We start from the raw sequence: 9,789 nt of genomic DNA on the forward strand, positions 1-9,789 counted from the left end.
CATCTTATGATGTGGGTGTCCTGCCTCCCACTTTTTATTCTGGGCACACAATATTAATTCCCAAAAGCAAAGATACTAATCGGTTGAAAACTGTTGAGGGATATCGTCCAATTTCCCTTTGCAATGTTGATTACAAAATTTTTGCCAAGGTTCTTAGCAGTCGTCTGCAGCTCGTCATTATGGACTTGATAGGTCCGCATCAGGTCTGTGGTATTAGAGGCCGCAGTATTCAAACACATATCTATATTGCACGTTCAGTATTAGAGACAGTATCAGATGAGATAGGCCAAGTAGCTCTGATTCAAATTGACTTGGCTAAGGCGTTTGATAAAGTTCGGCACGATTTCTTGTTCGCGGTCTTGGAGTATGCAAATATTGGTGACGTCTTGCTCAAAGGCATAAGGCTGTGCTATAAGAACTCCTATACAAGGGTTATTGTTAATCAGGAGCTAACGAAACCAGTACCACTAGAAGCATCTGTTCGTCAAGGATGTCCACTGTCTCCATTGTTGTTTGCCCTATATCTGGAACCCCTCTGTCTCAGTGTAATTAACAGCGCAGCTATCCGCGGTTTCTCTCTGGCTCAATGTGAAGTTAAAGTTTTAGCTTACGCTGATGATGTCGCCCTCTTTTGTTCTGACAAAAAGAGTGTACTCGAGGCTCTAAACTTGACTAAACAGTTCTGCGATGTATCAGGCGCGGCTCTTAATTTAGAGAAATCCAAAGGCTTTCGGTTGGGTCATTGGGGAACTAGGCCAAGCCACTTCGGTGGTATATGCTGGAACTGTAGCCCTCTTGAGTACCTAGGCGTTCCACTGCACCAAGTTCGCAACAGTACAGCCTACTGGGATTCACAAACTGTAACTCTACGGCGGCAAACACAGGCTTGGATGGGTAGGGAACTTTCAGTGTTTGCGAGGGCACAGGTCTGTAACATTTTTTGTTTGCAAAGCTCGCGTATGTCCTTCAAGTCCTGCATTGTGCGAGGAGGAAGGTGCAAGCAATACATAGAATATTTGCAGCATTCGTTTGGCGCTCTCAATGGGAGCCGATGAGGCGTGACAACTTGTTCCTTCCCTTAGAGGGTGGTGGAGTGGGCCTTGTTCACCTGTTCGTGCATCAACTCGTTTCCCGTTTTTTTTTTTTCAAATCGACAAACGACCCGTTTCTGGTAGCTGTGCTCATTAGGCGGCTTAGTTTTCATTTGCCTTACTTATTCGCACCGACTGTGCAGGCTCGTGAGGGGACTTTATGGGGATTTCTTAAGGAGGTTGCTGACACTTTCAATTTTCTCACTGTGCGCTTCTCTTTAGATTACCTGTATAGCCTCTCGAGAAAGCAGATGACCCAGGCTCTCACTGAGTCTTTGTTCCCTACACCATTGTATCGGCAGCCTTATCTGGGGTCTTTGGACATCAGTGTTCTAAAGCGTGTTAGGCGGATGTGCATTCAGGCAGCCGCTAAAACGTTCTTTTTCAAACTACACACAGCGACGCTGCCTGTCAAGACATTTCTTAATGACAAGGGGATGTTTGTACCCTGGAATGTGAATTGTCGTCTGTGTAACGTGCCTGAGACAATTGATCATTGCTTCATCCTGTGCCGTGATGCCATGTTCTTTTGGGACATACTACAACGAACTCTTAAGAAGGACATTGAAATTACACCATACACTATTAGATTTCTGCCTGTTGACAAAAACTCTGTTGTGCCTTATGACGTGTTTGTGTTGATGGGACTATTCAGTCTTTGGAAAAGCCGTATGATGGACAGACATGCCGAGCCACCAAGATCGTCCAAATCTGTGTTTCGGGAACAGTGTACGTTGGTGAGGAGTGTATATGCTGCTCGCGACGAACCTCCAAGCTGGCTGCCGTGCCTAGATGCTTGTGTGTGCCTCCCTGAATTTTGATGTTTTGATGGGGATGCAGTGGTGAGTTAGGGCTATGGGGGGCTCATATTAAGCAGCCCGGTAACTTGAGACGCGAACTAGTCTGATTGAAGTTTCCTCCTTTCTACAGAAGTTCTTCCATGCAATAAAGAAAAAAAAAGTCGGTGGTATAGTGGTTAGCATAGCTGCCTTCCAAGCAGTTGACCCGGGTTCGATTCCCGGCCGACGCACTTTTTCATTTTATTTTTTTCTTCTGTGAAGAACCGAATCATATTCGAGTATTACTGACATATATTTAAGCTGTGAAGTTGTCGGCACATTGTGTGAAAGAATGCTGACATTGATTTGATTTTTTTTTCCTTTAAGATTCTCGGATAGATGATGGGCTAATGTATTTTCAAGCTATTTCTAGCATCGGCCTAATAAATAAATGGGCTCATACTTACAAGAGTTTAGTCAGTCTCCCAGTGTAATGAGTTTATATCGAGTGAAGTGTTGAAAAGAACACAGAAAATGTGGCACAACCTAAGACAACATTTTTAGGAAGGAATTTATTAAGACGTCCGCATCTCATAAATTTATCACATGAGCATCCGACACAATATGGAGTATACGTTCACGACCAAGAAACAGCAAGCTCAGGCATTGTGGTCGGGACAGGTGAGAGACCGGAATTCTGCATTCGTACAATTTGAATATTTGACCTGGAAGACCCTCGGTGCGCACTACTGTATAAACTCTTAACCAATTGCGGTGTGTTTTGTGCAAGTCATACTGCTATCCTTTAGCTCTGGTGCCATCGAATAAGCAGCAGCAGAACTTCTGGAAGGATTTCTTCAAAAAAATTCGGCAGAGTCTGTCTATAAAACTCACAATACACAATCTTCAATTCAGGAATCAACCGTTCATTAAGTTCGGTTAATGCTAAGCTTCCGGATGCCCTCGACCTTCATGATGTTCGCCGCTTTAAAAGGATTATTTGCGGAATTTAAATTTAAATATCGGAATTTAAATTTTCAACGTAGCAAAGCTAAATTCTCGGCTACTCGACGTTTAATATATATGAAAGCTCCTCTGACCCCTATTACCCTCTCTCTCTCTCTTATTACCCTATATATCCCTTCTTTAAAGGATAAGTTAAGGGACATGCAAATCAAGTCTTAGGCTGAAGGAACGCCTGTCTTCAATATTGTTAGATAATACTTTCCATTTACACGTGTGAAAACATTTCATAGCTCTGTGTACAAATTTATTGTCACCTATGATTTCATCATCACATGAACTTAAGAAAAAATCGCATTCATATTTCGCGAACTATAAAGCTTGCCGTTCTTTAGCTCCATCGGAGCTTTAATCGCGTCACGTGTCATTCATTCATACAAAAGGTAATTGTTGAATGGGAAGCACCTCAACAACACATTCAGTACCAACAACAACACATCAACAACAACAAAAACACAACAACAACACAACAACATCAACAACACATTCAGAACCAGGATATTAGGGTCATTACTGCACGACCATAGACTTTGAATGCAACGCTAAGTCCAATCATATTTTTATCTAAATACAATTAGGCTATCATGTTTTTAAGTTTTCTAGGATGCCTACTTTCGTTTGAATCTATCGACCATGATTCCCTGCACAATACTAACAAAAGTAAGTTCGCAGTTCATCCGTATTTCTAGCTTCTTCGCGTTTATTACTAGTTGCCAAGAAAATTTTGAGGTCTCTCTCACGAGCATGTTACTCTGGCACATTCAAGTGCTTAGTTCAGTGTAACATATATCACTGTCTATGTATTAGTTATGTGTACAAAGTTCAATTTTTAAGAAATAAAATACACGCAGGTCTATATTCCGTGAAATTCTTGCTTTGATAATCAGCGCAATACATGTTTTCTTTTTGGTTGCGCTTTTGACTTCCATAACTTTATTACAATTTTCCAATTCACTGAAACAGGGCAGAATGATGGGCCTGTTGGTATGGCATGCTAAAAAAGAAAATACCAGCCAAAAAAAGACGAACACACCAGGAGAGAACAACACAGGACAACGGCTGGACTAACAACTGAATTCTTTATTGAGTACAGGCAGCAGTGTAATCTCAACGCATGCGCCAAGGCAGGACAGACGCTCATGCATACTCATTCAAATAATCAAGTTCTTTTATCGTCAGCGCTATCGATGGTGAACTGACGCAAGCATCGCCATGTTTTGCTATTTGAGAGGCCAGACATGCATAGGCCAGATATACATAGGTCAGACGGGTGACTGTGTAAATGAGAGGATGCGCCAGCGCACAAAACGAAGGTTGGCGCTGGTGAAGATGCCAATCTTGCTTGGCACGGTAGTAGATGCCCTGGTAAGTTTTCCCCACGTTTCTCTGAAGTCACCATTCTGGGCTACGGGAAAACACGGAAGGCCCGCGAAATCTTTCAGGCCTTTCAAATAGCAAAACATGGCGATGCTTGCGCCAGTTCACCATCGATAGCGCTGACGATAAAAGAACTTGATTATTTGAGTAAGTATGCTTGAGCGTCTGTCCTGCGTTGGCGCATGCGTTGAGATTACACTTCGGTCCGTACTCAATAAAGAATTCAGTTCTTAGTCCAACCGTTGTCCTGTGTTGTTCTCTCCTTGTGTGTTCGTCTTTTTTGGCTGGTATTTTCTTATTTAACATTTCCAATTCACGATCCTAGATTTTCTTACTTATTAAATATTTTCACACTATTCCAACTATACTCTACCGCTGTATTCTTCTTTTTAATCAAGCCCGAGTGGTTGTGCGAGTTGGTTTTATTAGATGGCGGCGCAAGAGTACAACAGCAATGGCCGTGTGCTGTTGCGCTTCCACTTAACCATCTCGTTTTGTTTTGTTTTTTTCTGGTTAATATAAACCACTCAAACTTGATTTTTTTCCCTTTTAGTGTACGGATTTCTTGCGTCAAAATTACGTGTAATATACCTCTATTTTTATTTAGCACCGCTCATATAATACAATCAACCAATTTGTATCGTAATTCTTTTCAATTTAAGTAATTCATTTATCAAGTCCTCCATTTCAGACCTGTGCGCTCGTGCCCTCGTCTGTATACCAGTGTCCGAGCATTTATGTTCATTAACCTAATTAAGAGTGATTTAATTTCATTGGATTGGAGTAGCGGTTATTAAACATTAGTTCACGGTGACCGCTGAGTACTGAGTTGTCTATCCGTTGTGTTATTAGACAGGTCTGCGGTCCTGATCTCGCATTAGCCACGAGGGGGAGGGGTTAATTTCAGCATCAACCGATATCGGATTCCTCAGAGCTCATCTCCACTCATAGCGGCGCTGTTGGTGGCCCGTAGATTCACCTCAAGGAAGCCGGTCCTAAGAAAACCGCTGACCTACTTCAACCTGCCTGAATCGCGCGCATTCATTCCAAGTGCCTTCGCGAACAGCACGCAGGCGTGAGGCGTCGGTGGTATAGTGGTTAGCATAGCTGCCTTCTTTTTTCTTTATTGCCTGGCTTTGACCCATAACATTTACACAAAAAAAACACTCAACAAAAAACACACAAAACGCTTCCAAGCAGTTGACCCAGGTTCGATTCCCGGCCGACGCAAGTTTTTTTTTTTTTTCTACTGCGTGTTGAGTTTCATATAACAGTCATCTTTCACTGCCAAGCGTATGTTGCCCGTTATGAGCAGGTAAAGAATGGTCGGCTTGGTACCCGTGTGCTGCTACTTCTACGCAAATCTTGAATCTCTCGTTGCGATGGCATAGCGGACATAATGCACATGGTATGGACACGTCCGAGCTTTGGACAACTTGCCAGAACAGATGAGTCCTGGGAGGCACTGCTTCACAACTAGGACGAAACTAAACAACGTGAAGCCATCCGTCTCGCCCTTGCCGCTGCTGAGATCCAAGAGATCCCGGTCGACGGCTGAGGGGGAGGACATGGCTGGGACCGAGCGGCGCCTCGGATACCCATCATCCTTTTGACGGGTGCTAATAAATCTTATTTCTCTCTCTCTCACGGCTGCTCTGGGAACGCGCGTCCAGAAAGCTGCGAAGCAAAGCTCTTTCTCCGAGGGGCGTCGGTTCTATGGTGGTTAACATAGTTGCCATTTAGGGAGTTGACCCTGCTCCGATTCCGAGCAGACGCATTTTTTTTCCTTTTGTTTTCACTACCTTCCTTTCTAAATAATATTACCAGTTATATTTGTTGTCTTTGAAATCCCTGGCCTTCACAAAGCTTCCTTTTGTTGACAGGAACCAGCCGCATTGTGTGGGTCATTTTACAAGATGATGGTAGAGGCCCAGAAAGCGGCAAGAAAATTATAGCTGCTTTTTCTTCGAAAAGATTACACAAGCACGTCTGTTACAATTTATTATATGAAAACAATGTCCTGCACCTCCTGTCGTTCGGAAACGTACGATCGAAATCTTTCCGAGGAAAGTACTGAAGAAATAGAGGCAGGGAATATGTTTTTCTACAACAGACTTCCACATTATCTCCTGCGTGAAAAAAAAAGGTATTTCAAAGAAGGCCTGCAGTAGCAAACAATGGGCTTTATTGCACCAATTCTTTCCGCGTGAAACGTTTCCATTCTTTCTCCTTCAAGTGGGTGGCGACGCTCCTAGTGCGGCTGTTCCAAGTATGCACGGCCTGGTATCAGAATTTAGAGAGTGGGGAAAAAACACAATGCCGAATGAGACTGTCGACTCTTTGTATTCCGTCTTACCAGTAGCTTCACTGGCTGGGTAACATAACGTCTCTTTCTGTGCTTTAGTGCCTTTTTCCATCCGCCTTTGACTAAAGACTGTTCCTGCATTTTCTATATTTTTAAGCGATCTTTAGTACACTACGGCGTAAAAGGATACGAATGATGGATGACGAGGATGCTTAAGAAAATGAAAAGAGGTTTCCTGATCTAGTGAAGTCAAGGAGTGAGCGATGATGTGGTCCCTACGTCCAAACGGGACATGAATCCGGATTGTTCGGCGAGAGGCCCGCTCCCGCCAGGTGCCGAATTCTCGTCGGCTTCTGCACCCCGCAAACCCGTAGCCAGTGGTGAATATCCGACTCACTATCTCGTTTCTTGCAGACTAGACACCCGGGGAGGGGATATAACCCTTAAAATGGCAGCCAGTTTCGTGTCACAACTTCAGTTAGGGCAACCGCGACGCTTGAACGCCTTAAAACATAAGATTAGAACTGCATCCTTTATTAGGTTGGAAACATAATGGAAATACGTTTATCACTTACCTAAATGCAGGATTTCAGTTTCCAGCATCACGGTAGATTAAAGTATCAGCTAATACCTATATAATGACTTCCATTCCATTATCTTAGTTCTTTGCTAATTAAATGTGACTTTCAATACGAAAATGAGCCCCCTCTTATTCATCTGCAATAATTTCCTGCGATATGTCTAGATTATATAGGTCAAAATTATGAAATTTAATTTCAAGCTTTCAACAGATCAGTGTCCCGTGGATTTGCCACCTCACAATCAGTAATGCAGGGATATCTCCGCTTTTAAATGTAGATGCTAAAAATACATTTAATTATGTATTATAGCCGAATAATCGATTTGGTACCAGTTTTCACTGATAATTTTTCTCTTGCCTTCAACAGTTTATTTCCTTCGAAACCACAAATATTTTAAGGCTGTCAAAAACATACACTAAGACCAAGTAAATCTGTTAATTTCGTCATTTATTGCGAACGAATCATTTGTTCGAATATGGTACCTACATGTACGACCAGCGTTCTTACATTCCTGTCACTTTCCCCACAAGAAGAATGTTCGTTCAAGCAACACAAATTATCCTTACAGCATTATAAACTTAGTATGTTACGCTGCAACGTAATATGATAGTTATTAAATGCTCCCAAGTGTTCTTCGAAAAAATATCAGGTCACAGTGAGAGTAAATTAAGCGTAAAACTCACCCGTGGCATATCCCAAAATTTCCCAGAGACGACATTATGCCAGAGCCGTGGTGTCAGTGACGTTGTGCGCCCTTGATGGGTTTAGATTTTTTCCGCTTGTGGCATGTAGACACATTTTCAGCTTTGATTTCACACAAGCTACAGGAACGCCGATACAGTATAACGATTTCGTTACCATTTGCCTCTTTCAACGTAATCTCTTTACTACGTCCTTGCAATGGCGCACAACAAAAACTAAATATAATCATCATCAGCCTGACTACACCTACTGCAGGGCAAATGCTTCTCCCATGTATCTCCAATTAAACCTGTATTTTGCCCGCAGCGCCCACGCTATGCCTGCAAACTTCTTAAAGGGCCAATGCAATCAATTAAAAGTCGCTTGTAAATGTTTTCATTGCTTAGAAAAGATGCGAATGAGCATTTACACTATGTATGTGCTTTCGAAACTCATCCGGCAATTTATTATGAATTTTTAAAAGCCGTGTTTTCTCAAAATTCGCAGGCCGATTGGTGTTTTCTTAGTGACCGATTTTGAAAGTAAAATCGTGAAAATAAATGTCACTAGTTCCGTGACGTCGGCAGGCCACCACACGCTGCCATTCGCAGGAGCCACGGCAGCCAGACGTCACGAGCACACTTCCGGTAGCCGTGAAAGTCGTGTGCTCCTGCCGCCGAGCGAGCCCCTTCAGGAAGCGCGAGCCAGGTATCCATATTCGCGAGCCTTCGTGGATATGGTTTCAATTTAGCTCTGCCGCCTCTTTCTGTCGGGAGTTGCGGGGCCACCCGCAGTGTCTTTTTCGTCCGCAACAACAGACGGCAAGCATAAGAATACGAAGCGCACCGCAATCCAGAAAGACACAGAGAGACCGCGGTGACGCTGCCGATGCTGCGGCTGGGGCGCCGGGTGTGACAACCGGAAGTTGCAAACCGAACGTCAGCGGATGACGTGTTCATAGGCGGGGCCCAGTCCCAGACCTGTTTTCTTTATTTTTTTCTGGAGCTCCGCGTGTGCGAGTTGAGGGGAAAGCAGGAGTGTAATTTTTAATCGTCTATATCTTGGTTGTTATTGATGCTAGCTGAAAAATACTTGCACTGGGGTGACGAGTGATCGAATGTCTATCTCTCGTCTGCTTTATGTAACCTCAATTAGTTTATTGCATAGTCCTATCAATCTCATCCGCCCACCTAGCCTTCTGCCGCCCCCAGCTACGCTCCCCTTCTCTTGGAATCCACTCCGTTACCCTTAAGGACCAGCGGTTATCTTGGCTTCGCATCACATGCCCTGCCCAATGCCATTTCTTTCTCCCGATTGCGACTAGGATGCCATTAACCTTCGTTTGTTCCCTCACCCACTCTGCCCGCTTCCGGTCTCTTAACGTTACACCTATCATTTTTCTTTCTATGGCTCGCTGTGTTGTTGGTTTGTTGCATTTAACTGGTGGTTCTAAAATAGCCGCTATTAGCACCACCTACGCTGTCACAAGCACGTTGTTCTGCCTGCCAGGACGAGTCCCTGCATTCCAGCACTGCCACTCATTATCACCGCTAGTTTTTTATGCGGAAAATCCCTTGATTCGGTTCTGCACCATAATGCATCCAGCTCCCTAGCTTGTTTTCTTCAGAAATTACATGTCACCTCAGGATTAAATGAAGCCCAGCTGGCAAACCTAACTCACAAATAGTTTGCTTTGAGGTGGTGGTGATGAAAAGCCTTTATTGAATGAAAGAGGATAGGCGCTTTAAAGAGCCCCGCAATGGGTGGAGTCCTTATTCCGGGACCCCATTATTCGAAGCCGCCAGCTTAGCCCTCTTGACCAAAGCCTTTTGGGCCTGAAGGTCCGAACAGCCAAGCAGGGCCGCCTCCCATTCCTCTCTGGTAGGGTTGGGGTGGGGGGAGAGAGCTGAGTTGCGCTGGCAAGCCCAAACCATGTGGTAGGTGTCAGTCCC

At 43.9% G+C, this 9,789-nt stretch overlaps 1 non-coding gene across 1 annotated transcript; it reads left to right on the forward strand.

Moving 5' to 3' along the window:
- Window positions 1–2,049: 2,049 nt before the first annotated feature.
- Window positions 2,050–2,121, forward strand: TRNAG-UCC (transfer RNA glycine (anticodon UCC)). The gene has a single exon. It is a non-coding gene; the product is annotated as a tRNA-Gly (tRNA).
- Window positions 2,122–9,789: the final 7,668 nt, after the last annotated feature.

The sequence above is a fragment of the Amblyomma americanum genome, chromosome 9 (genome assembly GCF_052857255.1).
Source record: "Amblyomma americanum isolate KBUSLIRL-KWMA chromosome 9, ASM5285725v1, whole genome shotgun sequence".
In the NCBI taxonomy this organism is placed as follows: domain Eukaryota; kingdom Metazoa; phylum Arthropoda; class Arachnida; order Ixodida; family Ixodidae; genus Amblyomma; species Amblyomma americanum.